The sequence below is a fragment of the Elephantulus edwardii genome, unplaced genomic scaffold (assembly GCF_000299155.1).
Source record: "Elephantulus edwardii isolate Elephantulus edwardi_28Jun2011 unplaced genomic scaffold, EleEdw1.0 scaffold00023, whole genome shotgun sequence".
Lineage (NCBI taxonomy): Eukaryota > Metazoa > Chordata > Mammalia > Macroscelidea > Macroscelididae > Elephantulus > Elephantulus edwardii.
In genome coordinates this window covers 25,974,371-25,982,634 of record NW_006399773.1, presented here as the reverse complement: position 1 = coordinate 25,982,634, position 8,264 = coordinate 25,974,371, and the positions used below count along the sequence as shown (strand labels likewise).

Genomic DNA, 8,264 nt, shown 5'->3' with positions numbered 1-8,264 from the left:
ATCTGGTGAAAATGAGACTAAATGAACTAAGTCAAACACACAATAGCAAATATTATATTAGCTCGCTGTTATTAAAATGTTTGAGAAGTTTATATAAAGAATGAAACACTTTCTGTGATTATTAGGGTTGGAAGAGGAAGTAAGGAAAAGCTAATTAGATAATGTTGTTTTCATTAGATGCTATGAAGTCAGTTACAACTCAGAGTCGCCCTAGATAGACACATTAAGTTGTCTGTGTACGATAATGGGTGATTAGCATAACATCACTAGGGAAAAGAAAGACGCAAAGAGATGTACAGGAGTTAAAGGTCCAAAACTTCAAATACTTGAAATAATGAGCTTTAATCTACAAGTAGATAAATTGACAGGCAGACAAGATAAACAGACGGGAACAAGTGAAGAGACTACATGAAAAAAGGAAAAGAAATCATGGGATATAAATAATGAAATAAAAGCTGAATTTGTATATTTGGCATCCCTTTTTTATAGCTCAAAATAAAAATGGCTCTTTTGGGAGGAGTACTATAAAGGAAATGTGTGTGGAACAAAATACCTACGCCCAAGTATTTCATGTTAGGTGACATTAATTCTTAGTTTACAAAATAAAAATTAATTGGAACCCTAAGGTGAGTTTCTACCACTCTTGAAACATTTTAATATCTCATAATTATCCACTCTTTTTTATGAATAACCAGGTCAGAGCAGTGAGTCACAGTTAACAACCATTGCCTTGATAAACTAAAAATAAAAAAATGTATATTTTTGTGAAATGCCATATACGGCATTTCATGGAGTAATGACTTTTGTGTTAGCACCTCATCCTGTTGTATTTTGGTGTTAACAAACTCACCAACTGTTCTGAAGTAGATGGATTGCATTTATAGATAGACATTTTCATTTAATTGCTCAATTGATTTTTAAGAAAATATTTTTCAGAGATAAAAATTGTTTGCGAATGTGCTCATTTAAGGATTTTACTAGAAGATAAGCTTGGAAACAAACTCTTCTTCCTTATTCAACACAGAGGGAAGTTAAAGTTTAGATTAATGAATATGCCCTGAGTCACATAGCTTTGTAGTGGAATCAGAGTTCACACATTGATATTTATGATTTATAAAGAGTTTGCTACTTTGTCTCAACTTACTGGAAAACATAAACAGCATAAAGTTTAGCTAGTTATCCCTGTTTTTAGAAATGAAAAACAGCAAATAGCAGAACATTATGGGTTCCCCCCATTATTTAAATTAGTAAGTATGACCATTTAATGGTGAAATTCATAGAAACTTCTAGAGAAATCATTGAATAATGCTCTCAGTACTCCTTCCCCCACAAAAAAATTATCCAACATATTGTTTTTCTCCCTATGCAGCTGATTAATTCAGGTCATAGAGCTGTGAGAATAATCTGGGATGATGCTTTCTAGAGAGACTGTCCTTGAACACCGCTAAAGCCGGCTTTGAGAGCTCAAGACCTTAAGTAAGAGTGAGCAGTCACCTTCACATATTTTGGAAAAAAGTGGAGCTTTTTAAAACCTTTTGCAAAGTCAAAATGAAATATTGACTGACCCTGTCAAAAAGAAAAGATTGCAATTAGCACAGCCTTGACATCTTTTCCCCTCTACTCTGATCCAGTTATATGTAAACAACACCGTTTTAACAACTGTTTTTGCTCAAGGCACAGATTTAAAGTATTAGAGATAATGGCAGATTTATTAGATTAACTTTTGCCAGGATCTTTTAGTGTCCCAGATAATTACTAGCCATGATACATCAGAATGGTTTCAGCGTGTGATGTTATAATATGTGCCTTCCATAGTGGGCATTAATATTGTCAGCAGAGATATTAAAAGGTTCACATTTAGTTTTGAAGCATCCTGGTGGCTCAGTGGATAAATCATTCAGCTGTTAACTGAAAAGTTGATGGTTTGAAATCCACTAGTCACTCTGGGAAAGATTGTTGTTGTTGTTGTTACGTCAACACTATATACAACAGATCAGAACTTTGCCTGACCTTGAAGACCCTGTGCCATCCTCATAATGTCTATTGTACTTAAGTCCTCTTTACAGCTTTGAAACCCTATAGGATAATTTTACCCTGGAGCTCTGGTGGCCCAAAAATAATGAGCTGCACTGCCAAGCCAAAGGCATGCACTTCGAATACATAGGAGAAAGATGGTCAGTCTCTCACCATATGATTTACAGCCTCTGAAGGCCTGTTGGAGACTCAACTATGAAGTTGGTTCTGGTTTGAGGGCAACAACAACACAGATTCATTGTGCTTAGAATCAACTCCGCAGCAGTGGTCATTTTGCACTTAGTTAATGCTTCTTGGATTTTGGATTGTTGAAGTATGTCATGGCAGAGGTGGGGGGGGGTATTGTGTGTGAAAGCAAGAGAAAGAGATAGGACAGAGAGAGAGTTATAATTGATATAATTTATCTATATTCCCTTCACATAACTGAAAAAGAAAAGGTGAAAAGTTATATTAATTTCTTGACTTTAAAAAAATTGTTCTTTCAGAACATCTTTATAATTTTAATTATTGATCTGTCATTCTTTGATTACTCAAGTGAGCTTCACCAGACTCCCTTCATCAAATTTGCACATTGTATTTCTCTTTTCTGTTTTGTATGATTAATTCAAATAACATCTTTGCATCCTTGCATTTTCATTCAGGTTCAGATGCCTTTTTATCTTTCTTTTGGTTTGTAATATAATTCTTCCCTACTTCCTTTGTCTGCTAGTCAGTCTCTATCCAGACATGCCTTTTATTTCCTTTCATTTAACTTAACGATTTTTGGTTAGCTTAATATTTTCAAAAATTATTTTCTCCTATTTTTGTTCATATCTATACCTATTATTTACCATAGGAACACTAAGCATTCTCTGTTTTTTCTACATACACAGGAGGAAGAAATGCCTAAAACCGTTAGTAAATACATTAAAAATAAAATATTAAATTAATAAAAATCTTGTTACTTCCCAGAAAAGCAGATTTGCTAAAGTTGTTGAACCCAAATGACAGTTTAATTTGTTTTGTTTTAAAAGATGACTTTTCAGAATGTATCAAATGATACTGAACTTGATCTGTTTCTGCCTTAAGGCAGGATTTTGATTTTGTCATGGTTTTCTCAGATAAATTTACACATGATGTCCAAGCATGATTATAAATTATGGCACCTCCCGCTGTCACAATTGCTCTGACTTGGGCAATGCATTGGGCAGTCTTTTGTGTGATGATAAAACACTATAAAAAAAGAAAACAGATACATATAGTAGGGACATAGAAGTGGACTTTGAAACAGGTGAATGATTTTGCTTTGTTGCTTCACCATCTGGATTTCAATTTTCTAATCTAAAAAATAAAAGTAATTAGTGCACAATTTACTAAGTTTTTCATTCCTAAATTATAAATTGTCACACATGAGTAGATGTACTATGAGAGTCAAACTCCTCAAAATTATGTCTATGTATGAACAGGAGCTGCAAGGGAAGAAGCTGAGCTGAACACTCTGGTGTAAGACATGCCTGGATTTGGGGATAAAGTCTTTTCTTCAGTTGGACTTAGGGTGATATCTTCAAATGACTTTGGGAAAGTGTAAAATGAAAATTTAATCTAAGAATCATTCTGTGTGTGATCAGCCAGTCAGACACACACATACCTGATTTTTTTTTTTAAAAAAAGGAATTCTGAAAGAATTCTTTGGATAATGTTTAACGAGCCTTTTTTTTTTTAATTTGGCATCATTTTTGTGATTGTTAACAAGTGGCATATAAAGAATGAATCCATTTTTAGACCAAAAGTAAATGTGCCTTTTTGTTCCTTTTCAAGCACTATGAAATGAGCAAAGAAGAATTGTCAAAGACTAAGATCAGTTTATTAAAAAAATCAAAGTAACAAAAGCTGACAGCACCTTACAAAGTATATCAAGTTACTGTGCTTGTCATAGTGCTTCCTTTACCTCATGTATTTTGTTACAGAAATTGAAAATATGTGTAGTGGTACCAGGTTATAGTTCCCGGGTGAGGCAAAAAGTGAATACACTAGGCTGCCAGCTGAAAGGTGGGAAATTCTGGTCCACCAAGTGGTGCATTCCCAGCAAGATCTGGCCGTTTCCTACCACAGAGCTCAGTTCTACGTTGACATGCAGTGCAGAATTGACTAGAGGGAAACTGGTGTGGGAAACATGGGAAAGACATTCTAATCTGCAGTCAGCTGTGTTGTGGGCCAGGGTCAAATCTTGTTACTGTTGGGGCATTGTCTGGATTTTTCCACTAAAACCCCCTGATTACAGTGGACAGTGAATGCATTCAATAACTGTTAGATATATTTGATTCTCATGTTTCCATTTTCACATACTTACAGTTTTATTTTCTGTTCTATGGTTTTATTATAAAGTTTTCTTTCTTGTGTAACAATTGTATTCTCTAGGAAAACATGCCAGGGTTATTTTTAGATTTGCATATCCTTGCTCATTCTCCTCTGCGAAGAAGCTTTAAAATCAATGGGTTTCTGATTCAATTCATTGCATAAATCATTAAGAGAGAAAACATATGTTTCTACCTCTCCACTGCACCTGTATGTTTTATATAAATGTTTCATTACATTTTGGGTAGTATACATTGTTGTTACATGCCATCAAGTCAACTCTGTGCCATTCTCAATCTATTCCACACACTAGAGCTCCTTGTTGCTGTCACTGTGTCAATTCATGACAAAACCTGTTAAAAACAGCAGGTTTTGATCCTTAAACCATCAACCCAGTTGCAGAGGAACTGATCATTCATTCTGGAGGTCACAGGTGTGTCTCAGTAGAACTGCACTCCATCAAGTTCTCAGTGGCTGCTTTTCAGAAGTCCATGTGCAGGCCTTTCTTCTGGGGCTCCCTCCGGGGAAGGACTTCTCTCTCCATTATCAGCTACATTTGTAAGTTTGTCACTAAAACTAATATAAATCAATGACTTCACCTGTAAGTGACTCCATATTCAAATTGAGTCACATTTTACATCACATTTTTTTCTGCCTTGACATTATTCAAACTCAAGTTCATTGCTTTCAAATTGTTTCTGACTAATATGTTGTTGTTGTTTGTTGTTAAATGCCATCGAGTCACAGGCGACTCATAGGACCCTATGAAGGAGAGTCCTTGACGCTTGGGTGCCTTTCATCCTCTCTCCAAGTTCATAGGGTTTCCGGAGGCAAGCTATTATGGAAGTGGACGCCACTCCTCCTTCCACACTTGTTCAAGTGGGGAGCTCCACCCCACTCTCAGTCCGCATTGGGTAGCCAACCATTAACACATTTGACACATCCATGTCACAGTGCCCCTCTATTGGGTTTCCCAGGATGCAAATCACAATGGGAGTAAACTCCTTATCTAGGTCTAAAGAAACCAAACGTGAGATGTTCAGCCTGTAGGTCAGAAGCATGACTCACCCTGTACTATGCCACCAGAGCTTCCTGGTATTATTCTGCTAATTCTTTATATTAACTCTTTTAATTGATTTATACACATGCATATTTAATCTCTGTAAGACTTTTATGAGATATCATCTGTTGACTATCTGATGATAATCACCCCACTTTTGCAGATGAGGAAGTGATAGAATAGACAAATTAAGATATTTGACCAAGAAAACAAGTAATAACAAAGTAGAAAAAAAAAGTGTGACTTAATTCCAGTGCATCAGATCCAGCTCTGTAGATTCAATCCTTGCCTGTATCCAGTAATTGGTACATTTGTTAGGGTTGATTTCTACAGGTTAAATATCCCAATTCCTCAGACTAAGCAGATTGTTTAGAGTCAACTCTCTTCTCAACTCTAGCTGTGCTTTCCCAGTGCCGGAAGGATTCAGTGGTACAGTGCCTAGCTACACATAGCAAGACCACTGTCTTATAAATGACCCACATACACAAAACTGCCTCCTGCCCTCGTTTTGGTTGCCATTGCTACATTATAAATCTCTGCTGCTGACTGTGACTTTGCTGCCAACTGTGAGTTTAAAAACGTGAGAATTAAAAAAAGACAACAAAAAAAATTTTTAAAAAACCAAAAAAAGTGAGAATTAAAAATTAACTTTTATAAACAGCCATAGCTTGGGAATACTGTCAGACCCATACGTGTCACTGGCCTCCTTACTCTCTTTCCTGGGTGTGTGTGTGTGTGTGTGTGTGTGTGTGTGTGTGTGACAGAGAGAGAAAGTACAAAATCAGTGGCAGCAACACCAAACTCCCTGTTCATATCTCTTTATAGTAGCACTTCTCTTTCTTAAAAGGCAGAAGCTAGTTCTCTTCCTTTTCCACTCCCTAGTATGTTTTTTTGGTCCTTGTTGTCAAAACTTAAAATAAATGCAGCACTAATATTCCAAATACTCGCACTACTTTCTGAGTTTAAGTTTTTGTAAACTAAACTTTGAACCAGTTTATTTCTGACGTTTCTTTGTACAAAAATACTTTTGAATTCTGAAAGTCAGTTAGGAATACATTTTCCAAACATAATTCTTTGTAATTGTAGAATATATTTGTACCTACATGGCCCATCCATGCTTTTTTAGCTAAGAAGGCAGTTGATGTTATCTGTTGTATCTGTTTCCTTTAGCTGTCTTTGTTACTATTGTTAAGTTAGATAAATTCACAGGGAGATTTTTCAGATAGGGTTTATTTCTGAATTGGTTGGATATTTTTATACTCTTTGATACTGGTTCTCTAATTTCAAGACTAAAATAAATGAGAACTCAGCTTTATAAGTTTGTAGTGTCTGATATTTAATCACAATGCAGCCAGTACCTGTCAGTGTGCCATTTTGTTTTGACATAAAAATAAAATAGTTTAAATGATTTTCCTCTCTCAATCTCCATCGACTAGGATAATAATGATTAGCTTATTGTGTCTTCATGCCTTTTTGGTAGGCATTACAGATTACAAAGTTAATTCCCAAGAAAAGTCTAGAATGCAATAGAAAATGAAAAATGTACCAAGTCTTTTTCTTATTTAATCATAGTTCCCATAATATAGTGGTGTTTGATGTGTTTCTTTTAATAGCTAATGTGCATCTTTTTTCCACGTCAGCAATATTGTTTATAGCTAAAAATCAGAGAAAAATAGCCTAATAGTTGTTTACTATTAAAATGATTAGTTAGGTTAATAAAATTCTCACCAAGACTTGCTGAAACCAAAGATGTGGACACAATCAGTATTGGAAGACATTATTTTAAAGGAGAAGATCAGGGAGTAATTGGCTATGCTACAATACAGTATTCATTGACTTTTCATTTAAATAAATTGAAATAATATAAAGGAACAATTCTACTTTGAGCAATATCTCAAATGATAAGAAATATTTTCTTACATTTGTGTTTAAGATACTGTGGTGAGTTTTACACATCATTAAGTTCAATCACTTTACTGAATATTATTTAACTTGGCTGAATCGATTCTTAAGCTCTTGGCTTCCTAAGAACACTCAGATAAGCAATAACTAATACATACTGTTCACAGTACTGTATAATGTAGATTTCTTTTGGTCTTAGGACCTTTAATAATAAACCATTTACAAGAGCCAACAAGTTACTTGTCATTTAGCCTCATCGACTTTCTCAACTTTTGTTTTTCATGGAGCTCAAATGCTATAACAATTTTATTAATATGGTTAGACATAGCATCCATCCAAAAGGGACATACTGGAGAATATATACACACACACACACACACACACACATATATATTTGTGTTAAATTTACTTTCAAAAGTTTTGTTAAAAAATATATAGTATTTTAAAGAAGGGTGTCTTTTGGAGAAATTTAACTTCCTCTCTTTTAAGAGAAACATATTTCTGCCTTTTTTTCTGTTTACTTGAAAAATGTAGTAGAATGGCTATAACAATTGCATGAAAATGGAATATTTCAAAGTTGAAGTCCTATTTCTTTTTAAAAAATGACAGAAATTACAGAGCTGTAGTGGCCTAGTGGCAAGAAACTGCATTGCCATCTCAAAGGTTGTTATGTGCTGTTGAGTCACTTGCAACTCATAGTGACCCTATGTACAACAGCCCTAAACCTTGCTCTATCCTGTGCCAATCGTATTGCCTCTGACACACCAATCCCAATTACCCCAGTCACTGAATCAATCCATCTCATAGAGGGTCTTCCCCTCTTGTGCCATCCCTCCACCGCCCAAGCATGATGTCCCTCTCCAAGGACCTGTCCTTCCTTGCAACATGCCCAAAGCATGTCAGACGAAGCCCCAGAATCCTTGCCTCCAAGGAG

General features: G+C 35.3%; 1 protein-coding gene across 1 annotated transcript in view; it reads left to right on the top strand.

Annotated features, from left to right (window-relative positions):
* Positions 1 to 8,264, top strand: part of PCDH17 (protocadherin 17) — a 133,553-nt gene that overhangs the window by 97,310 nt on the left and 27,979 nt on the right. The window lies entirely within an intron of this gene.